This window comes from Myxocyprinus asiaticus, chromosome 7 (assembly GCF_019703515.2).
Source record: "Myxocyprinus asiaticus isolate MX2 ecotype Aquarium Trade chromosome 7, UBuf_Myxa_2, whole genome shotgun sequence".
Taxonomy (NCBI): Eukaryota; Metazoa; Chordata; class Actinopteri; order Cypriniformes; family Catostomidae; genus Myxocyprinus; species Myxocyprinus asiaticus.
Genome location: NC_059350.1, coordinates 50317789 through 50343563, shown reverse-complemented (window position 1 = coordinate 50343563; position 25775 = coordinate 50317789). Strand labels below are relative to the sequence as shown.

Below are 25775 nucleotides of genomic sequence, written 5' to 3'. Positions count from 1 at the left end.
TTTTTTTCACAGTTTTTCGTTTTCCTGTATTATCACTGTAGTTTCACTACGAATATCATGGTTAACAAATGGTTACTGTAGTAAAACAATGGTAAATTTATTGCACAAACTATTGCGAGGGAACGCAAAACGTATTGTGATGGCACGCAAATCTATTTCAGAAAAAAATGTCCTCTATAAGGGGCTCTGTATGTTTCGAAGGGGCCATGACCAAAACAATTTGAGAACTAATGGAGTAATGTCTCTTAACATCCTTTCTTTACAGTCAGTTGTTGATCAAAAACAGATTTTTTGTTATTTTGGTGCTATTGAGACGCTTAGAGACGGTACCGTTTTAGCACGTGTTCTGCATATAAATGTAAATTATTGTAAATTATGTAAATTATGCATGTAAACAGTAAACATGAAACAAAATTTTACATACAATATAATATATGCAATTATGCATCATATTTATTGATATAATACATAGAATTTGTACATTTTTAAAAAACTAAAATGTGACTTGCAATTTTCAAAATAATAAACTAATGATAAAATAAAATGTGTAATTAATATTCTTGTTACATAGAATTTCTTTATGGCTGTAATCGGTCTTTCTTAGACTGATCTGTTTTGTGACAGTTGAGTTTGGCTCAACTATGTCAAGATTTAGAGAAAATATAGCGAAATATATAATCTACATCTGTTGGCACAATCCAAAAAATTTGAAGCCGTTTTTTTTTTTTTTTTAACTGCGTTTTGACTTTGTATGTCAGTATGTTTATCTAGATCCAGACACAGTCAAATTAAATTTATGCATCCATTGCTTTAAGTTTAAGTCTTTACATCTTCAACCAATAAACAAGTTCATTCCCTAAAATGTTAATTCAAAGTTCCAGGCTACCAATAAAGCTGTACCACATCTTCATTAGGCTTCACACTCTCAGAAACACTTGACTGACATCTTGAGATTGTTTCTCAAATCTCAGCTCTCACCCTCTTCACTGATAATTCGCTAAGTCTTCACATAAGTGACACATATCAACCCTCCCAGAACACCACTTTAGAGAAGGTTACCGAGTCAACCGCGCCGGATAAAACTAATAAAACGCATTGTGCAAAACGCTCGACTGCAATTAGAAAACGTAAACCGCACCTGGGTCCCCGCCCTGTCGACCAATCAGCAGTCATCACACCCTTCATTATTATTATCAATTTTCACAGGCACCCGCCACTCTAATTAATTGTCTTAACGAATGGGCCTTTCTTGATTAGATGTAATGAGTCTGAATAGGCCCTCTTGAAAACAGATGACGTGGTCTGTCTCTGCTGGAAACACGCTTATCAGATACATGCCATCACCGACCGTTTCTCAGAGAACATCTCTAAGCCTTGATGGATTTTAATTGTATGTCTCTCATGTTTAAGCACAGAGTAATGATTATTATTACAGAGGTATATCACATTTGATCAGGGGATCTTTGAGAGGTAGACTACTTTTTCTTCTTTATGCGCAGCACCGGCATGTCAAATTTATCTGGCAGTGTGAGTTGATGACCAGCTCACGTTTTCCTGGGTAGAGGTCTAACATGACCCAAAGAACTACTCACTTTACTCACCCTCATGTCGTTCCAAATCCATATAACCTTCTTTCTTCTGCAATACACAAAGGTTGAAATTTTGTGCAGCAAAAACAATGCAAGTTCTTGCGCAAATGAGCTCCTCTCATGGACAGGCAATTGATGTCAAGAATTTCACTGAAAAATATCACCCAATATTGTTTATCACCCAAACCTAGTAGTCACATGGACCACTTTTATGATACTTTTGCGTCCTTTTTGCTTGAAAGGACGCAATCACAAACAGAAATTTTGCCCACTAAAGCTTCTCGTGCAAACTAATTCTCATGAACACGCAACAGATGTCAAGTTTAAAAATTTTTTTGAGAACTATCAGGAGTACCGATACTTCCTTTTTGGTACTCGCCGATACCGAGTCTGACTACCTGTTTTTTGTTTTATTTTTCTGGAATTCCATATCAACAGTTTATTTAAATTTTATCATCCAAATGGTGTTTAAATAAATTAATTTATTAAAACTTTAAACAAATGAAAATATAACAATTGATTTTCAACATAATATTGTATTATTTTTTATCAAATGAAGTGCTTTTATAGAACTTCACAACACAATCCAAAATACAGCATTGGAGTGATATTTTTTTCAAATAAAGTGCTGCATAACAGCATCACAGATATGAGATTGCTTAAATATAATACAATTACTATTATTAATATCAGTAGTAGTAGTAGTATTACAGTGAATATTACATAACTATACAGTAGTGATCTATTTCTGTCATACTTTTTTCCTTTTAAATTTAGCTTTTATTATGGCGGCGCTTTTATTTTGAAATGTTTCTGTGTTGTTTTGAGGGTAGCTTCTCAATCCGGAAAAGCAGATCACCATGTGTCTCCAAGTAATTTTTAAACCGCGAAAGGCTACTATTTAATTAAAAAAAATATGTAGTCTGTATGTGCCTCGTGCTAAAAAGTGAATTAGTGCTCTGCTATCTGTCTTCTGCTACAAATATAGCGCACAATGCTCATGACGGTGTTTTCCGTGTATGAGCCAAGGATCTCTAAAAGGTATGATCACTTTGTCAGCACAACACCAGCACCACACATTCACATTTGAAGCGTGCAGCACATGCAAACCATATATTTATCTCATTAAATAGCTGCTTTTGCATTTAAATGATCTCTCTAGGACATAAAGTGATTTTAAGTAGTGCGCTGAATGTTTACGTAATGACATTCGTACATCAGATGGTATCGGTTTTTGAATAGGAGCATTTTTTCCTTCAGGAGACTTTGAATATGATGCATGTATTGCATGTACTAAATTTATGATACCTTTGCATCCTTTTATAAACCTTGAAAGTGGAATAACTATCGACTGCCATTGATTTTAAAAGAAGGACCAGGATATTCTTCGCAATTTTCCATTTCCTAAGAGGAGTAAATGATGACAGAATTTTTTGGTTGAACTATTCCTTTAATATGAGTCTTGAATGCATTTCCAGTGACCACTTGTGATCGGATTTCTTTGAGATTTAAAAGTGGAGGGTTTCTGATTTTGTGACTACATATGTCACTTTTGAAGAAATAGTTCTACCAAAAATTCTAATTCTCTCATCATTTACTTGCCCTTATGCCATTTAAGACTTGTATGAATTTCTTTCTTCTGTGGAACACAAAAAGTCAATGGGGTCCAAAACTTCTAAGCTCCAAAATGGACATATAAGGCAGCATAAATGTAATCCGTGCTCTGCTCATGCATGAAGCACGATGAAGTATAATCAAGCTTCAAATCATGATTGCACTAAGGAGACTGCAGATGTCAAGATTTATTGTGAAAAAGAAGTTACATTTTAGTAGAGGGTAAATGATGAGAGAATTACCATTTTTGGGTAAACTTCCTCTTTAGCACAGAATTAGCACTGAGTGCCTGCTTAAAAACGAAAGGGAGTGTGTGCATCTTTCCCCAGTGATTTCGGCGTAAATGTTCATACAGTTATGCTCAAGTTTGCATACCCTTGGAGAATTGGTAATATATGTACCATTTTTAAAGAAAACATGAGTGAGTAGGCAAAACACATTTCTTTTATTTCTTATGGGATTCATATTCAACTGTAGGTTATAACAGAATGGCACAATCATAAAACAAAACATGGCAACAAAGAAAAAAATGAAATGACCCCTGTTCAAAAGTCTGCATACCCTTAGTTCTTAATACTGTGTATTGCCCCCTTTAGCATCAATGACAGCGTGCACTCTTTTGTAATAGTCCTGATATTAAGGTCAGGAGACTGTGATGGCCATCTGTAACAAGGCCAAACATTCAAGGGTATGTAAACTTTTGATCAGGGTCATTTGGGTGATTTCTGCTATCATTATGATTTAAAAAGGAGCCAAATAACTATGTGATGATAAATGGCTTCATATGATCACTATCCTTAAATAAAAGACATCATATTTTCAAAATCAATGCCAAAATTTCACTATTTCTTCCAGGGTATGCAAACTTTTGAGCACAACTGTATGTTGATGTATTACCAGTGTACAGCACTCGTGTCAAGCGATGTCTGCAAACAGTGCATGTTTTGTAAAAGTTTTTTGACCATCGCTGTTGTAATTGACTGCAAAAAGAAAATGTTTCCAGACAGGAGACCTGAATAATACAGGGGGCTTCTCTCTCAGCAGCTCGTTTTCTCCACTTGCCATTACACCTCCAGTCCACACTAATATGGTTTCATTTGAAAACACATCGTTTTCTCTGTTTTGTCCTTCAGTCCACACTGAGACGGCATTTATGTCCAGCAAAAACAGAGCTTTTAGAAAACGCTCTCCCAAGTAGGTAATTTGAAAACGCTGTATTCGTGTTGTAGCATGGACTGGGAAAACGGAGATATCTGAAAGCAACAATGTATTTGTTGTCATGTGACGCAGTCATGTGATCCATTCAACGCAAAACAATCAATATGGCAGCCCATGTTGTAGCTGTGTTGTTGTGCATGCTATTCATTTTGATAGTGTTGTTAAAGATAAATGTAACTTTGTACAACCTTCACATTGTTTTCCTTCAAAGGCGATGAGAAGTTCACTTGGAATTGCTGTCCGGTGATGGAACTTAAGGACAATTGCGTTTCAGACCGCACATGGAACGGTGATTTTTCGCATGTGCAGTAAGGGGATTTGAGTGTTTTCATACGTTTCAGTGTGGTTGAGAAACTATTGGAAAACGCTGGAAAACGGCAGTGTGGATGGAGAGCGTTTTGAAAATGCTGATTTCATATTAATGCTGTTTCCGGATTCGTGTAGACATAGCCTTATAGTCCTATTGATTATTTTGCAGTCCTTATTGTATTGGATTATACTCCTGCTACTCGAAAGTTAATAGTAATTTCATCCTAAACTATTTTCTTTCAATTTTGATGTCTTGCAGATGCATTTGATCCTTTTGGAAATCATAATAGTCCTATTGGGAATTTTGGACAAATCTTAAAATGATCCTTAAGAAGATCACAGAATATGTATAATTTGTGTGAGGAAAACTGGCAGAGAACGAAAGGGTCTTTAGAGATGGACAGATGATCTGACTGATCCACTTCAAGAGTGGATGTTTCTATCGTTTTAGGCTTTGCAAGATGCCCGATTAACGCTTTAGACGTATCTAGTGCCCCTGCGTGCATCTATTTTCACTGTATACTTCCTTTTCCTGCAGGTCAGACTTCACGAACATAGAGGCCAAACATATAAAGTGAGATGGACAACTTTGCTTGCAGCTAGTGGCATGCCAAATGCCTTGCAGTCACTTTGTCTCAAGCTGTGCTGGTGTCTGTGTCTGTGTGTGTGTGTTTGAGTGTGATTACTACCATAGCAGGGCTCTTAAAAGCAGAAAATGAACATCTTTTACTTTTTTTAAACGTTAGCCCTGTTCTTAAAAACTGCATGCTGGTGTCAAAAGCCACAAACTTGTTTTAGTCTCCATGGAGACTAAAAATCAGTAGAAACCAGAATCCGAGGCGTTCTGCTAACGATTGTGAAAGACATGTTTCCTTTTTTCTCTGACCATTTCCCTTGATGCTCGCTGTCTGGCGAGGTTCACACCAAAAGGCAAAGTGCCTGATTCCAGTTTTCTGCCCAAATCTGATCCTCCTGAACTGACTGACTTGCATGAAACACCCTAACATAAATTCATAGTATCTTCTAATATCTTGATAATTTTATAATATCATAAGAGCATATGATTGGATCATTATTGCAGTGATTTAGTATGTTTCAGCTGGCAACAATTCTTTTAACCCTAACTGATGCAGTGTGTAGCTTCTCATTTCTTAAGCATACATTTCAGAAGACACATTCTGTGGTCGTGGAAAATATGTTATTGTGTTTCAGAAGGGGCAAATTATTGGCCTGCATCAAGCAAAGAAAACAACTAAGGAGATTGCTGAAATCACTGGAATTGGGTTAAGAGCTGTCCAACACATTATTAAAACCTGGAAGGATAGTGGTGAACCGTCAGCTTCGCAGAAGAAATGTGGTTGGGAAAAAAACTTGAATGATCATGATCGGAGATCATTAAAACGCTTGAAGTCACATCACAAAAATCGACAGTAGATCTCACGGCTATGTTTAATAGTGAAAGTAAGAGGGGGCCTGGGTAGCTCAGCGAGTATTGACGCTGACTACCACCCCTGGAGTTGCGAGTTCGAATCCAGGGTGTGCTGAGTGACTCCAGCCAGGTCTCCTAAGCAACTAAATTGGCCCGGTTGCTAGGGAGGGTAGAGTCACATGGGGTAACCTCCTCGTGGTCTCTATAATGTGTGGTGAGTTGTGCGTGGATGCTGTGGAGCATAGAGTGGGCCTCCACATGCGCTGCGTCTCCGCGGTAATGCGCTCAACAAGCCATGTGATGAGATGCATGTATTGACGGTCTCAGACGTGGAGGCAACTGAGATTCGTCCTCCACCACCCGGATTGAGGAGAGCCACCACCCGGATTGAGGAGAGCCACTACACCATCACGAGGACTTGGATCGCATTGGGAATATGTTTTCCAAATTGGGGAGAAAATGGGAGAAAAAAAAATAGTGAAAGTAAGAGCATTTACACACACAGAATGCGATGAGAACCTACAGGATTGGGACTAAACAGCTGTGTGGCCACAAGAAAGAAAGCCACTTGTTAGTGAGGGTAATCACAAAAAAACAACATACATTTTCTAGCCAGCATAAAGATTGGACTGTGGAGTGATGATAAAAGGTAATGTGGTTTAGAGGAGTCCAGATTTACCCTATTCCAGAGCAATGGGTGTGTCAGGGTAAGAAGGTAAGTGCATGAAGCGATATACCCGTCATGCATAGTGCCCACTATACAAGCCTCTGGAGGCAGTGTTATGATCTGGGGTTGCTTCAATTGGTCAGGTAGGCTCAGCAACATTATGCAGCAATAAAATGAAGTCAGCTTACTACCTGAATGTACTGATTGTCCAGGTTATCCCATCAATGGATTTTTTCTTCCCTGATGGCATGGGCATATTCCAGGATGACAATGCCAAAATTCAAGATTTCAAACATCATTCAAAAATAACATATAAAGTTTTGTCCACAATTTGTCAGTAAGTCTTGGAGGTCCAGATTTTAAAGACTTTTATGTACTTGCTCTTATATTTACAGTGCAATGCCATATAAGCACAGGTAAGACCATGAATGGTTTTATTATAATTATAGGCTAGTACTGAAAAAAAGAGGAGCCTAAACACATTTAAAAACTTCAACTACAACTACCACTGTTGTAATAAAATTGAGGTCTAATAGATTATACCTAATAGATAATGTAATATTAAACTATACATTTTTTTATTTTTTTGTCAAAATACCACAGTTACTGTTACTACTCTGAAATAGTGGCATAGTTCCTCCATAGCACTTTATACTAGAAAATTATAAGAATTCTAATTGGTCGCATCTGTTTTGCCCAGTTGATGTGTGCATGGCTTGTGCCACACTCGTGTGAAAACCAGGTTTCAATTACACCATGTTTCAGACAAGAAGCATATTTAGTAGGTATTAAGCCCTGAACACTTGATAGAATATCATTGCATTTGCCTTAGTGGCTGCCGAAAAATTTTCAGAGGAGGAAGAACCCTGGCATTGTTTTTCACTGCTGTCCGCGACTCTATCCGAACAGACCTGCAACCCACCAGTTGGGAAACAGTATTGAAGAAGTTCTAATGTGTGCTGCACTCTTGTTTGCAGCTTTTCCTTCACTATGTGATCCAGCTTGCCAATTAAAATAAATACATTCAAATAAATTTTAGGTTTGTAAAGAAATTCCTTAGCCTTGAAATCAATTATTTTTTTAAAGATCATGTGGGAAATTTCAGTGAAGTATGCCCAAACTTTTGCATGGTAGTCTATATTTCAAACAAATATATTTTGCAACTTTTGTGTAATTCTTCATTCAGTGCAATTCATGCATTATTCTATTTTAAGGATAAATTAAGCATGCATTTACTTTGGCTTAAATCGGAATTCGATTTAATGTGTTTTTTTTACTATTCGCAATGCCACAAAAAAAAAAAAAAAAGATCTTTATCACATATGAGGGGAAAAAAACAGATTAGAGGCGACATTTAACAGCAGTATGAACTTAGTCTCTGTCTTTCATTTACACCTGCATACAGTATTTCCTGCCGCACGAAAGTGAGAATGAAACATCACAGTGAGATTCGCTGCAGAAATGAAGTTTGCACACATTTAACATGTTTCCAAGCATGTGCTGCAGCCTCAATTTCCTCTTAAACCCCCCTGGAGCACAGATCCGAATGGAGAACAGCTCTCCTCACAAATACACACACAAGCTTTGATTTACTGGAGGTTCCAGTAAAAGGCAGCTGCTCTTGCACAGCTCACCCTGCGATGTGACGGGTCTTATTATTATTTATAGGCATTTATAAAGAGAGAGGGTAAATTTGTCATTAATCTTACAAACACATTCCGCTCTTGGGGAGGGGGTTGGGGGTGGGTTCGGCACATTGTGTTTCCCACAAACTAGCGCATGTTAAAAAAGCCGACTCATTCATCACAACGTTCACACAAACACATCCCTCATGTTTTTTTTCTTTCCAACAGCCTAATAATTAGCTCTCTCCAGCGCTAAGCTAATGCCAGCTGCTCTCTTTCACCCTCTCATCCATCGTTCCATCCGCCCAATGCTTTAGTGCCGCATTTACCCCCTCAGAGACACCCGAGGGGCTGACGCTCAAATGGAAGGAGTGATTAAGGAGAGGAGACCTGTGGAGCGCTGCCGCCACACAGCATTTCCTCTTTCACTGACCTGCATTCACAATCACCGTTTCATGCTTAAGGCTACGTCCACACTAATCGTTTTCATTTCCTAACGTTTTCCCACATTATAAGATAATGGAGAGCGTTTTCCAAATGTTCCATTTTCAGTAGGGGAAACGCAATGTTTTAGGGTGAAATGACACTTAATGTTACAAAATCAATGCATTTTCAAACAAAAAAGTATCAGTGTGGACGTGGCCTTAGTTAGGTTTTTGTTGCCTTTTTCCGTTACAATATGTCATTCTTGTTTTTTTTTGTTACACTAGTCTAAAGCCGGTAGCACACAAGGTAGGACAAGGAAAAGGTATCGAACACTGGACACGTCAGTGCGGTTCAGGTGGCAGTCCAAAGTTGTGAAACTAGTCACTATAAACACAGAAGTCACGAAGGTTTTTGTTCTTTAAGAATGAACAAAGTGACATTGAGTCAGCAGGTTAGTGTATGAAACTGGTATAACTGCGCAAACCGAACGATTAGAAATGGCGATTATTTATCGTGCAGTTTCTCTATATGTAGCCTTGAATAGACTTTATTTAAGCTGTCAAACCATAAAAAGACATACCTGAATATACATTGTGTAGGCTATATGAAAGATACACATAGACAATGTATCATCCACTCATAGCTGAAGTAAATAATCAGTGTCCTTGGATAATGGTTTAGGTCGAATTTAATTTAAAACTATGTGAGTGGCGCTCCGTGGTGCAGCAGAATTTTGTGCAGCCTCCAGAATCGTTGCTGGGCATTGCCAACAGACAGCGAGCGACGGCAGCGGTGTTCGTACATTCATCAAAACCAATTCTTTCAAATTTTAGAATGCACCGTGTTGTCAGCCAGACACGTCCGGTGTGCAGTGGGCCAAAACTAGCAATGCAAGCTCGATTTTGTGTGTAGTCAGACATGCAAAACCATATATGCAATGTATGCGTCGTATCTGTTTTGTGGTCTGCGTCTCGAAATCGAGGGAATCCCGGATGACATGCGCATGCTCCAGAGGTACAGTGGCAGGGCAGATCATTGTCACGATTGGCTCTGTACAAAAACCTGGCTTCAATTGCATTTGTAATGCATAGAGGTGCCATACAAAGGGGGGTGCCAAGAGGGTGCCATACCCCCCCCCCCGGAAGGCAAAAACTTTCAAGGGGGACTACAACCCCCACCTTGAGTGCTGAGGTTTGTTCCCTTTGGTGTAACGCAAAAATGCACGTTAAGCATGTTCAACCGGACCATGCCTTGGCAATGCGGTATCCAAGTTCAATCCAGTATCTGCGTTCATGTACTTGCCTAGAGCAGGGGCTTTCAAATGTATTATGCCAAAGACCTCCAAATAGGATGATCCTCTTGTGGGGACCCCCTTCGTAAAACAAAGTCAATTAGTGTGGATGTGGCCTGAGAATCAAGTAAGATTCAATTGGGGGAATTGATTCCTACAATATTTTTTGACTTCTTAGACTCTTGAATTTTGCGAAATCTTCATTGCTCTTAAATAATGTCTTTCTATTGGACAGTTAAAGAGTCACATCGGAAGCCATTGATGTTTGAAAATCCTAAAAGATATCCTTTTGATGACTTTTTTTTTTTTAAATCAATGATTCTTTTGGGAACTATACGTGCCCTACAAGATGGATTTTTTTGTTTTGTGTACCACTGATTTCAGGTTTTGATTAATTCCATTACAAATCTTAAGGTAACAATTTTCAATGAATACATTTTCCACAGAACACCAAATGAGATATTGTGAAGAATGTTCACACTGCTTTTTTCCATACAATGGAAGCATATAATAAGCATAAAGAACGTAAAAGTAGTCCATAAAACTTGAGTACTTTATTACAAGTCTTCTGACGCCAAAAAATAGCTTTAACATTTAGTCTAACATCTGCTTTGGTTTTATGTCATAAAACATTTGTTAGTATATTTGAGACTTTCCCTCACATCTGTCTCTATAGACCACTCTAGTCATGTTCTCTCATTATCTGACACTTATCACTGTGTTACCACAGGTTTTTAGGAGTTGGCCCCTGTGTGTCTTGTAAAAATGTGTCCCACATGCATGCACAGCATTGTGTGTTTGATTAGCAGAGGTCAGGCATCATGTTCTCTTCAAAGACTGTGAACGAGGTGCTTCATTTCCTGTGTGTTTTCACAGTCTGTCTCTGTGTCGCCAGCAGAGAGGAATGTTTGTGTGGGCAAGAAAAATAGTTGCGCTTCAATAAAAGAGAAGCAATTAACAACAAGCAATAATGAATACATGTGGGATAAATGAGACAAGAAAGCAATTATAATGTATTTATTAACTGAATATTGAGGCTGTCCTTGTGCAAAAAAACAAGCACAACGCAGCACAATGAATAAAACAGAAATCAGGTTTTTCAAGAAGCATTTTTAGAAGTTATTTTAACTTGAAATGGCATCGAAAAAACACTGAGCTTCTGTGCGTGACGCGGCACAATGATCAAAAACGTTTCTCTAGCTTGAGTACTGGATCCTGTCATATTTCAAACCAGTAGCAAGGAAGTTTACATAGGAAAACAATTGAAAAACAACGCAGACAGGCGCAAAAAAATATTGCTGTTGCTGCTATTTTATAAAAGCAATAAGTCTGATAGTTTTGATAATTCATTTGATAAAAGACACAGTAAATATTAATATTATGCGTCACAATTTTTCCACCAAGTAATATAGTTTAACAGTCTAGCTGTTAGACAGTTGCCAAGCAACGTAATGATCGAAGATCATTCTATGAACGAATGATTGGCACATTAATATAGAATTCAATTGTGCAGCATGCGTTATGCAGTGACCTAGGGTTAGGAGTTGGCTCCGGAAGTAAAAGTCCCATGAATTAAGATTGAAATTGCAATGTGGCCTTGCAGGACAACAGAAGTGCAAAAATGTTTTAGAATTAAAACATTTTTTTTGTTTCATATCAACCATCATATTATCATATTTAGTCATTTGTTTTATCATTTGTCTTTTTATCTTTCATTGTGGTTCTCTTTTAAAATTTTGGCCTGTCATGTGTTCAGCTGATCCAATGTTCAATAGAAGTTATTTAATATTAGAACAGTGAAAAAGTTTTTGTACCGCTGTACATTTTTTAAATATTCCTAAGTAAAATAATGATCTAATGACCAAAAAAGTTAAGTTGCAAAATATCGGTATCAACCTATAGATTTTTGTTAAAATCGGTATTGGTATCGGCCAAAATATTTATATATATTTAACTTTTAAATCAATAGTTTTATATTTTCCGTTATGTCATTCTGCTTCATTCATTGTAGTTCACTCCCTCATTAAAGACGGTAAGTACTCAGTGTTGTACCTTTTGTCTTTTGTCCGCTATTCAATACTTTTTTCCTTAGTTTTCAATTTTGTGATGAACCTCGAAACTAGTTGGTTTGGTTCATGGCTTAAAACTTGTTTATGAAGGATTTTATGAAAATTAGAAAAATACTTTAGGAACCAAGATGTTTGATAAAGTGGGTGGGCACTGTTGCGCTCTAGTAATAGTGATGCTTGCCTTTGATACACAATTGAAGGTTGTTTTATGCCGTTTTATATGTCTGTTTCCTGTGGAACACCCCGTTTTGGTGTGTAAGCTCTCAGACTTGTGTGTTTGTGTATTTTGTAGCAACCCTCAGGGTCTGAAAGCCACAACCCAGGTGTGTCGTTTTGAGAGGTAATCTCACACATCTGGAGCCAATGTTCATCACACACATGCTAGCTGAACTCAGATTAGTCTGGTTTCCATCTTAATCCCTGTAATTTCAGCCTTGTTTAAACGGCATCACCTGCATTTACATTCCTAGGCTTTTACCTTATTTATGCATATCATAGTGTTTTTGTGTGCTGAGGGTGTGTTTGTGGAGGCATCAGTGGAGGTCGCACAGTGATTGATGTGGATGCCCCTCTGTGGGCGATCGGGCCAGGAGCTTTAGAGGAACTTTTGTCAGGTTTATTTGCCATCTGGAGAAAGAATGAGAAGATGGAAGACTACAGGGTGCATGAAAGAGAGTAAACATGGGGGGGTGAAATGGATGGAGAATTCTAGACGAGGAACCTGAAAGAACCTCCTGAATGTGTTGAGATGAGATGTTTTTCGAGGGCGATTGTTAAATGTTGACTTGTGTTTGTGAGTTGAGGTCCTGGGTGTGGAAGTTTGTTATAAAGTGCAATGTGATGGACGAAAATTCCAAATGATTATTTATTTATTTTATTTTTTTTGCAACAAAACAAATTCACAAAATGTCTTCATCACGTGGTCCAAAAGCTTATCTCACTGGTCAAGGTTTGTGTTTTTCTGTAAGTCGTCTTTTCGGTTTTTACATTTTAAAGCTGAAGTATGTAATTTCTGTGACACTAGCGCCACCGAATGAAACTGCAAAAATAAACAATGTTTTCAAAACATCTTCCCGACCTCGTCTGCAGTTGTTCAAACAATCAGAGAGTCCCGCCCCCAACTTAAGTAATTGTTGGGTAATGTTGTTGGGCCGGGCCTAAGAGAGTCACTCAAAACAAACACAGGAATTTTTATAGTGCCACAGAGACACAAATTACCTATGAATGGCTTACTTACTGTTGTCTCTGCATATTAAGATGGGATAGAAGAAAGAATTTTAACAATGAAGAAGTTACATACTTCAGATTTAAGCCCCGTTCACACGTCATCAACATTGTCGCTTGATGGTGCTAGTCCTTGTACTCTATTTTGCTTGTAGGCCTTCCTACTGCAGTCACATAATGTTATTGGTTAACTGCACAACTTGCCATAGCTTTTAAAATTATGATTAAAGATGAGATGTACTGCTGGCAAAACTATAATTTTCACATTTGACAAGGAATCAGTTCTCTTGCCTCTAAAAATGAAATGAACTTTTCTATAGAACCTTTACATATGAGCCAAGTCATATACACTGAAGAGACAAAACATTAGGACCACTCACAGGTGAAGCGAATAACGTTGATCATCTCATAACAAGGCCACATGTCCAGGTCTGGGTATATTAGATGATAAGCAAACAATCGGTTCTCGTTGTCAACATGTTGAATGCAGGAGAAATGGGCTGGAGTAAAGACCTGAGCGACTTTGACAAGGGCCAAATTGTTATGGCCAGACGACTGGGTCAGAGCATCTCTGAAACAGCAAGGCTTGTGGGGTGCTCCCGGTCAGCAGTGGTGAGTACCTACCGACAGTGGTCCGAGGAGGGACAAACCGGTGACAGGGTGTTGGGCGCCCAAGGCTCATCGATGCACGAGGGCAATGAAGGCTATCCCATCTGGTCCGAACAGACAGAAGGTCTACTGTGGCACAAGTCACAGAAAATTGTTATGATGGTTACGGGAGGAATGTATCACAACACACAGTACATCACAACCTGCTGCGTATGGGGTTGCATAGTAAGGTTGGTCAAAGTGCCCATAATGACCCCTGTCCATCGTCGAAAGTGCCTACAATGGGCATGCGAGTGTCGGAACTGGACCTTGGAGCAGTGGAAAAAGGTTGCCTGGTCCGATGAGTCCCGTTTTTATTTTACGTCATGTGGATTGCAAATGTGGGTAAGTAATAGACGCACCAGGACGCACTGTGCACTGGGAAGACGACAAGCCGGTGGAGGGAGTATGATGATTTGGGCAATTTTCTGCTGGGAAATCCTAGGTCCGGCCATTCATGTGGATGTCAATTTGACACGTGCCAACAAGCCCGATCCACGGCGGCTCCATCTAGCAAGTTACGGGACTTGATGGATCTGCTGCTAATGTCTTGGTGGCAGATACCACAGGACACCTTCAGGGGTCTTGTAGAGTCCATGCCTCGGCGGGTTGTGCCTTTTGGGCAGCACGTGGAGGACCAACAGCATAGTAGTCGGTGTATCTTGCGATTTCAAATTATTATGAGTTCTCATGAGAATATCTTATTTATAGTGCTTTGATAGAGCAAGTAATCAGCTCATTCACAAGCAACACTGCATCAAATCCAGCCATGACCCACACTTTGATTGGCAGGTGGGGTTGACATGACAACAGGCTCTGTTTCTCATTAGTATGCAGGTGAAGCCAGTAATAGATTACAGGAGGAAGTGACATTAGTCGACATTGTTTGACATCATGTTTCCTCAGGCTAATATCAGTGTTTGAGCCGAGAGAAGAGAGGGAAAATTGGCTGCTAACATGAATACAAATCAGTTCACAAGGTTTGTGTCATAGGTGATAGGAAAGTTTGTTCCACTTGCAAAACTTAATCTAACTTTTAGAATAGTAATTGACTCTCCACAGATGTAGGTCTAACTCAAACAATATGTACAGATGTTGATTACATCTATTTTCCTTTGGTTCGTGTATTGATGTCTATATACTGTTAATGTGTACATATACAGCTTCAAATGCTCTCAGAGGCTGTGCTGTTGATAAGTTACTCTCTATAGAGTTGCAAAGCTGAGAGTGTGTTCAAGTAACGGCCCTCCTGAGAGAAATTATGATATACCGTCCACTATTATAACTGCTCTGGAAGAATTGCGAAGCATTAGGCAGCTTATTGCATGGCTACTGATAGTGGATAGGAGGAAATCCTGAGGAATGGATAAATGTTAGCACACACACCAAGCGGTCAACATTTGGCTGGTTAGTATGGCCCAGTTAGCCTTTCGGGGTGGAGAGATGCTGCACTACACCATTATGGCCATTGAGAATTAGCCATGTACAATTGTAGAAGGTTTTGGTGACCACTGGGACCATTCCGTCATGTTTGGGATCTCTACGATTTAGTCTGAGACACCCAGACACTTTTAGGGCAAAAAATGAATAAAATAATTAGTGCAAATACAGAAGAGTTTCAGCACCATTTGTGATTGGTGTTGCTTATTCTTAATAATAGCGAAGTTTGGACTCTCAAAAATCACTTTGATTTCAATATTATTTTATATATATATAATTATTATTATTTTTTATTTTTTTTTTTTTTTATTTTTTTTGTGAATATATAAAGGGTACATTTCTAGTTTCAACTTTATTTGTGCTTTAGTCTTTTGTTATGTTGGACAAGAAAAACGAGCTTCAAACCATGTGACCTATATTTGGTTTTCAACAATTAAAAATGGGTAAAATTTACGGATGGAGCTATATTTAGAGCTCCACATCTCTAGAAATGAACTTACATTTATATATTGCTTTTCTGACACAACACTAAGTTCTTTACACAGTGAACAGGGGACTCTTCTCAACCACCACCAGTGTTCAGCATCCACTTGGATGATGCGACAGCAGCCATAGTGCGCCAGTATGCTCACCACACACCAGCTATTGGTGGAGAGGAGAGAGTAGTGTTATAGAGCCAATTAGTGGATGGCTCTATAATTAGGATTATTAGGAGGCCATGATTTGAGAAGGGCCAATGTGGGGAATGTAGCCAGGACACTGGGATTACACCCCTACTCTTTACAAGAAGTGCTCTAGGATTTTTAATGACCACAGAGAGTCAGGACCTCAGTTTAATGTCTCATCCAAAGGACGGTGCCTTTTTACAGTATAGAGTCCCCATCACTATACTGGGGCATTAGGACCCTCACAGAGTGAGCACCCCCTGCTGGCCTCCCTAATATCTTTTCCAGCAGCAAACTTAGTTTTCCCCAGGAGGTCTCCCATCCAGGTACTGACCAGGCTCAACCCTGCTTAGCTTCAGTGGGTAACCAGTCTTGAGCTACAGGGTGATATGGTTGCTGAGCTTAGATGGCTTAAAAGTATAGGCCCTTCAAAATGAACATACAAAAAGTAAAGTTTGTTCTGAAGCAATATCTAAAATGATATTAAGATATTTTAAATACTTCTGGAGTTATATGCACTCCAAATTTTAACTTTATTGTTTTTAACATACAATTAACATATAATGCAACAAGGGGTGCTGAAGTCAACTGATTTTAGTAATAGACCTAACTATCTCTGTACAAATAAAATAATGATGCTACCTGGTACCTTTGCTCAAATCATAAATATAAATTCTACAAAATAATGGATTACTCCGTAAATGTTGATACATGGCATTTAATATTTTGACTTGTTATAATTTCTGTTTCTTCTTCAGAAATTATTATTTTTTTTTTTTACATTTCAGCCAGGAAATTTTCTGAAATTTGGTTGGTCTGACATGGAATAACAGTTAAGTAATTATACTCAACCGATGTTAAACAACACAAGTACTTGCGTGAACATGCGTGCCATTGTGAATGAGTTTTTCTGATTGTGCTCATGAATGTGCAAAGGATGTTAAAATATTCACTGAGAAATGGATTGCATTTTGAGCTGTTTCTCACAAATCTATTGTATGCCTTCAGAAGCTTTTGTCAAACAGACTAATTTTATAATTCTTTTAGGTCCTTTTTTAAGCCTTAAATTGCAGCACTGTCAACGACAATTGTATTCAAAAGACAGACTATGATGATCATAGAAAATTCTCCTTTTGTGTTACGCATAAGAAGAAACTCAACATGAGGGTCAGTAAATAATGACAATTATCTTTGGATGAAGTACCCCTTTAAAACAAGATACACATACAGTACCCAAGAAACAAAATGACAAAACATCTTGCTTTCAGACTTACCCTATTTACCAATGTTTTAGGACAGATAAACATAATTCAGAGGGAAAACAAGTTTATTTTTTTCCCCTCTTTCTTGATTTAAGCGTAAACCTTAAATTTCTCTGAAAACAGGACTTAATATCTTGTCATTTTGCTTCTCAAATAATAACATTTGCTTTAAACCCTTCTACAGTCTTCGTTACAGGCCGACACTTAGTCAAATTTGACCAGATACTGTAATCATGTATTTGTAATTTTTTAAAGAAATGTAATAAAACTGACTTCACTAAAGTTATAATACTAAACTTATGCATTTATTTTGGAATTGTGTAGTATTTAGACCTAATTTATCTCTAAATGACTAAATAAAATAAAATAGAAAATCACATAAAATTAAAACATTTTGTTACTTTTCACTTCAACAAAAAAAAAAAAAAAAACCCAAACCAAAAAAAAAAAAAAAACTAAATCAAACAAACCAAAAAATAAATAAATAATTCAAATGTGTTATGCATTTTGAACATCTGCTGCCATCTGTTGATTTTTTTTTTTTTTTATAAATACATGAAATGACAATTATAACCAGGAGATTGCTGCAGCGATCCACACATGCTGTCTGGTCACTGTAGACCAGTGTTGTAACAAAGTTAATTTCTAGATATTATCATATTATCAGTTATGAATTTGGATATTTATTAAGATATTATCAAAGACTATTATTTGTCAGAGTTTACCATTTTAGTCAAACTTGACTATGGTGTTACAAAGAGAAGACTTAAGAGTAAGCATTTAGTCACAAACCATTTGTTTAGCCAACATGAAAATTCAATTCAAATTCAGTCAGTGAAGTAAATGAAGTATAAAAATGGCAAGATAATGAACGGCAATAAAAAAATATTTATAAAAAACAGTAATAATCAGTCAAGAAGAATAAAAAAAAGTCTTTTTTGAAATAAAGTCTTAAAATAAATAATAAAGTCTTAAAAATCACACAGACCCATAGAATCTAGCATTTTGTGTGTGTGTGTGTTGAGATGGCAAGTGTAGAATAAGTCACCAAGCCTTGTACCGTTTAGATAAAGGAAACCATTTTTAATACAAAAAAGTCCAATCAATCAAAAATGACCAATCAGTTATGTAAGGAACACTATTTCGTCATTGTGCCTCTGAAATAGATCTTCGAGAAAGGCCCAAGAAAGCCACGTATAACTTTAAATAAAATTTTATTTTAAGTTTTGTCTGGATGGCTCCCACACCTAAGTTCTGTAAATACTGTATGTATGTGAGTGAATCTAATTCTTTGCCTTATGCTTGTTGTAACACTGTTTAATAAAAACACCTACATTTATAGAATCTATTCAGAATTTGTGTGTGTTCAGATGGCAAATATAGGAAAAGTCACCAAGCCTTGTACCGCTTCGATGAAGGAAACCATCTTTATAAAAAAAAAAAAAAATATCGACCTAAGACAATAGAAGGGTTAAGGATGTTTAGCTGTAATTTAGATTTTAATGATAAACAAGACAAAAACACTGACTAAGGAAATATTTTTTGCTGTGTATTAGCTGAAATTTGCCATCTTTTGGCCTCTTTTCTATGAACCGTACACCTCGATAATCCTTCAAAACAACGTGTAGCATGTACTGTATACACACAGGTGCGGTGATGAATATCTCGCACCGTCCGCTTCGGGTCCTCGATAGGCCAGAAATAGAGTTTGATCAGGTATGAAGCAGTTAGAGGTACAATCGAGACTTGCCTGAGAGACAAACAAAGAGAGACCATTCATCAAATCCATGGAGAAGTGTTTTCATGAGATTATTCCCCCCTCCCTCCCCTTCTCGCTTTCTTTCCTGGCACACTCCGATCTAGACGATTTCCGATTATTTATCAGAGGGAGAAATGTCAGCCCGTGGAATCACACGGACCGGGCCGAGGAGCACGGCGCAATATTTCCCCATGATTGATGATGCGTATTGCTGTCAAATGTTACCGGTTATTGTTTTCCTGAAAAACAGTTACGGATGCAGATTACTTCATATAGAGCTTTTTCCCTCTCCTCATCCTCCTGCGTGCTCTTCTCGCTGCTACCTGACTCTTTCCACGAATATGATACAAAATAGTGCCTGAAACTGTTTAGGAATGACAGTTTTTCAACAAATGGACAAAGGAGGTGCTTAACATTTTACATTTTGAATTTCACCTTCAGGAGGTCATACTAAATGTTTTTTCTTTTTTCTCTTTTTATCATTTTATACAAGGTTTACCATTTTCCAACATGGTCTCATAGAATCACTTTACTAGGGATGGGACAATATGGTTATCTCACGATTTGTTTCGATATACGATATGAGATTCACGATTCGATATAACAACACCCTAAATGACAAAATATTGCAGAATTAGTTTTATTTTCTGAAAAAATTGAGCAAAATGCACATTATAATTTCTCATCAAAATGAAGTTTTTTTTCATACAAAATATATATAAGAAATGCTAAAAAAGGTACTGTGACATTAAGGGTTCAACGAGTGGCTCACATTGTTCCGGTTCAGCGAACATCAACCATAATCTCTCGGATTCTTTACCGCATCCATGCTGTGTGTGATTTAAAATTAATATTTATTTGTACTTTTTATCTGACTGTAAAAATCATAGGATATTAAGACACATTATTCAATGAAAGTGGAGTGTGCCTCATCTTTGGACACATTACACGGAGGAAACGATCCATTTTAATCTCAAGCACTTTTCATCAAAACAAGGCATTTTTCCAGGTATTCTAGTACTTCAATTTCTAAAAGCTAAATTCTAGCACTTTAAGAACTTCAGGGACCTTGTGTAAACCCTGTAAACAGTGTAGAAAAAAGTGCTACGGTGTAAAATCAAGTGATGGCGTGATTGCGATATTTGACGGGTCATTTCATTTACGATCACATGGACTGAAAACAGTGTTGCAAATGTCGAAATATCGAGTTATGCCACAATATGGTTTGTCATTTTTTTTGGTTTGCGATATATCAAATTCGATATATCGTCCCATCCCTACACGTTACTATACCAAATTTTTTGCAAAATAATTTTTTTCGTGGCTTGTTGTATGCATCGTGCCAGTTTTTTGGTCAAATGAACACTAGAGGCGCTACATCAAGAACTTTTATTCTCTTTTACACAAAAAAGGGCAGATTATCAGTTCATAAATATTGACCTTTTGCTCTGTTCCTCACTCAGTGCTATCTTATGACATCTAAACACATTTTTACTGTAGTGAATGACTTGTAAGGCATTATGTTTTAACATTTGCATTAAGGAAGGGGCATTTTTGTAGTCGAGTACTCCTAACCCACAAACATTTTTTTTTTAAAAATAACGAATAATTGATTACTCACAGATTAAAGCTGAAGTATGTAATTTCTACGACACTAGCGACCACCAAATGGAATTGCAAAAATAAACAATGTTATCAAAACAGCTTTCCGAATACATCGTCGGAGACATCGACGCACATACACATACACAGTGTAATTCAGTGCTGCTCACAGCAGGCAAATGTGTAAATGAAAATTAATTTGCGACATTAGTGTTTTTAATATTCGTCTAACTGGTGCAAAACCATTACTCAATTAGTAAATTACATACAGACATCCCTAGTTTGCATTACATAACCAGCAACTTTTACAAGCTTTTTCCAGTGCGCTCAAATTGCACGGTAGCTCCACTGATAAACGTTGCACTTATGATGAGAACCGGGGTACGAGTCCTGAAGAGCACGTCGACACGTGAGACAAAAGTGTCATAGAAGCACCACAATATGAATCGGTTGCTTCAGCAATTGCATTTTTCTTGTAATGAATGTGACACTATCTTTTAGGTTTAAGGTTTAGAGTTGGGAGGTAGGTTTTGTTGCTTTAATACTAGATAGAGCATCCTTAAAATCCTCATCTGTTTGGAAGAACATTTAACTCTCTTTTAGTGCCACACAGTGGATGTTTCACCTCGGAATTACCGCGGAACATATAAGGAACCTCGTCATGTCATTTTGCAAAACATTTCGCCACAGTCATGTAACTTGATTTTCTGAACTTTTAATTCTTTCAAAACAACATTTTTCAGACTATTGACTTATTGTTTTCCTGTCCAAATTGCATTACTACTTTGGTATTTTAATTACCTAATTGGCAAACTTTTTTTTTTTTTTAACGTTTTTGGACTGGTGCCAGTTCACAGCAGACTGAGTTACCCGCGCAATGCTGAAAATAGAAAACAAGCAATCGATAGTGTACCGTCACTTGTTGCTGCTGGTTAGGACAAACTTTTTTTACCATTGGAAAATATACCTTTTATTGTGTGTCGTTTGCTGTCAGGTTAGGACACGGTGTGACTGTGGCTGCCTGTTGCCTCTGTTTCTATTTGATTTCCTTGTACTCCATTCAAAAAAATAAGGCTGGGCATAGAAATGCATAAATTCTTAGACTATAAACTCTCCAGACTTGTTTAGTAAATTCTGTTCTCTGTTTTGTGTGCAGCTGCGTTGTTCTGTTGTCGCCATCGCTGTGTTGGACCTATTTTTAGAGAAACAAAACAAGTTTTCACTTGAGCGCTCCATGTCGTGAGGGGGCTGCGTGAGTTGTTGCTCTCGTCCCTTATCATGAACGTGCATAGGAGATCAACAGTCAGTGAACCTTTTTACTAAATAATACATTAGATTTCGGTTTGTTTCTCACCATACCTTATTGTATGCTTTAATAACAATCACGAGTCTCATGGAATCATTTATTAGACTTCTGAATTATACTTCTGTGTCCTTTTGAAGCTTAAAGAGGTGGTTGCCATTGCATGACATCACTGAGCACAAAAATATAGAAAGACATATAAGGTTATAACAACATAGGGGTGAGTAAACAATAACTGTATTTTCATTTTTTTTTTTTTTTTTTATTTTTCCCCTTTTTCACTCAATTTGGAATGCCCAATTCCCAGTGCACTTTTAAGTCCTCGTGGTGGCGTAGTGATTCGCCTCAATCCGGGTGACGGAGGATGAATCCCAGTTACCTCCGCATCTGAGACCATCGACCCACGCATCTTATCACGTGGCTTGTTGAGCACGTTGCCACGGAGATATAGTGCATGTGGAGGCTTCGCGGCATCCGTGCTCAACTCACCACGCGCCCCGCCGAGAACGAACCACATTATAGCGACCATGAGGAGGTTACCCCATGTGACTCTACCCACCCTAGCAACCAGGCCAATTTGGTTGCTTAGGAGACCTGGCTGGAGTCACTCAGCATGCCCTGGGATTCGAACAACAGGGGTGGTAGCCAGCGTCTTTTACCACTGAGCTACCCAGGCCCCTGTATTTACATTTTTGAGCGAACTAATCCTTTAAACTTCGTTAATGATTAAAAATAGTTTTTACTACAATGAATTATTGACTCAACAGATTATATCAAAATTATGACATTGTTGTATGATTTGATTGTTGCACACAGTCGAGAAGGTCAAGACCTTTGAGGTGGCACAGGCCAAAATCACCATTTAATTTGTTCCTCTTCATGGAAAGTGCCACCTACCCTCCTGGTTGATGTTCCCTGATGTTTTTGTCTTTCATTAAATTGTTTCCTCTGCCAACGGTTTGATGTGATTGGAAAGCTGACCGTGGGCCGAGAAAGGAAGTGCTAATTCATTAGCAGCTTGAGAATGAATTCATCAGGCGGATGGCAGTATACCGGCGCTTGTCAACGTGCCAATCTGAGATGGTCAGAGGGCACGGCACACACACTCGTACACACACACACACACACGTTCTCTCTTATTACTATCCATGTCTTCTCCACTCATAAAGCTAGCGTGACATTATGTTTGACGGCTTCTGATTCCCTTGTCACATTTAATTTGACCATGGAAGCTTTACACACGTGTTTGCAAACACGGACACCTGTCGGCTCGAGGTTTATTTTTTTATTTAATTGTATTTTTGATTATTTTACAGACTGTCATGTTTGTATGGTCATGACTGTTTTTATGAGACGTACTGTAAGCTACTCGATCGATGGATTTAACAAACTGCCTTAAAGCCGTTGCATTCATAAGAGTCTGTTTTATGGACAAATTACACGGTTTTCTGTATAATGGCGGCCCTATGGTCTAATACTAATGTACTAGTGTATTAACTCATTAATAATAATTCACCCCCCCCCCATTTAAGGCATCTGCACAAATGATTTCATCTTTCAACAGAGAGGTAAATGTGTATGTGTATATGTATATGTGTTTCAGACAGGTTATGTTTGGAATAGTATTCTGCCTTGCTACTTGAATAATTTTTTCAATATGCAGTATGTATACTGTGCACAATATGTGAATATTCTGTATATATGTACAGTATGTGTATCCAAGCTTTCTCAAGGAGTCTTTTCTACTTTTGCAATGACTACATCTCTTTACAGAGCCAAAAGCAACAGCAACTATTCCTTTCAGTGTTACTTTCACAGTCATTTGTATTATTTATATTGGCCACAGTTTTCATTCATGGCTTTGCTTTTGTGAAAAATAAGTTATCAGTATTTCATTAAAGTGCACAGCCACAGTTCTTCCACTATACCTTCCAAAGAACAAATCTTTAATTACACTTTTGAACTTTATGAGCTGGAGGGAAGATGTCACATTTATTGCTATCAGTTTCACCCTATAATTGGTGTTAGAAAAGTGATTCATAGCAGGGATTTTGTACAAAACAAATAAAAGTTTTAAACAGTTTGATCATTGCACACATACTAGGACTTGCACACATGCTTATGAGGGGTATCGTGTCAGCCACATCCTCCCTTAAAAAATGCTTTTATTTTCAGTATATTTTTTTAAAGATATTAAAATATTTATTAAAACATTTTGAATCAAATCGATAATTTTGAGATGTTTTTTATTTAAAATTTTACAGTTTTTTTTTATTTTTTATCATTTCATTATATTTTTATCACAATATATGAATGATTTTGAATTATATTAATATTTATTGTGTTAAAAAGGAATAGTTCACCCAAAAATTATAATTCTTTCATTATTTACCAACCGTTATGCTGTCCCAACCTCTTTTGACTTACTTTCTCATGCGGAAAATAAAGATTTTCTCATAAATGTATAAGGTGTTTATATCCTTTCTTATAAGTTCATGGGTCCAAGACTTTAGTGGTTGCATATATGGATATAAACAAATCATACATCTATGAAAAAATCTTTGTTTGTGTTCTGCAGATAAAAGAAAATCATGTGAGTTTGAGATGGCATAAGGGTGAGGAAATGATGAGAGAATTATCATTTTTGGGTGAACTATTCTTTCAATGATTTAATATATATGTTTTGTTAAAGAATAACATTTGAAATATTTATTATTAATATTAGCAATTTAGAAAGCTTTTTTAATAATAAACTGATACATGTTTAAATGTTTTTTAAATGATTTTGTTACAAAAATTATTTTTATAATATTTTTAATATACATATATTAGTTATTTTTAATTATATTAATATACATTTTAGTAATTAATGAATATATTTGTTTTGTTAAATAATACAATTTTAACATTTAAATATTTTTATTAAAAACATTAAACATTTTATAAAACATTTAATAAATGTATCATTTTTAAACGTTTTGTTATATATATATATATATATATATATATATATATATATATATATATATATATATATATTATACATATATTATACATATTTTATATAATATACATATTTTATTACATTTATATTTTAATAATATTATAATTAATTTGAAATATTTTAATATTGATTGTATTGATGAATTATTATATTTTGTTAAATAATATTTTAAGTATTTCAATTAAAAATATTAAACATTTTATAAATACGTTTGTAATGATGAATTAAGTTTTACAGGTTTTTTTTGCTTTTTATTTTGTTACAATAATTACTTTTTATAATTGTATTATATTTTCATTATAATAATATAATTGTTTTAAATAATATTAGTATTATATTCATGTTTTTTTTTTTTTTTAAACCAACAAAATTATCAAAACGTAGAATCAAAATGTGTATTTTTACTTTAAAGAAACCTAAAAACGAATTGATGTTATTGACTGGAATGACATCTCTCTCCAGGTTTAGTTAATGAAATTCAAATATCTCTGTTCAAAATGTCTAAATTAAAATGTCTCATTTTATACTTACAAAACTTCAGTACACAAGATATATGGCAAACTTACAGTTTGTTTGCTTCAGTGCTGTTGTGGGAATGTTTTTCTTACACTTCAAAAGAAGAAAGTTTAAA

The 25775-nt window shown here is 36.7% G+C and overlaps 1 protein-coding gene across 2 annotated transcripts in view; it reads left to right on the top strand.

Annotated features, from left to right (window-relative positions):
* Positions 1-25775, top strand: part of pard3ba (par-3 family cell polarity regulator beta a) — a 230645-nt gene that overhangs the window by 29187 nt on the left and 175683 nt on the right. The gene's annotated exons all lie outside the window — the stretch shown is intronic.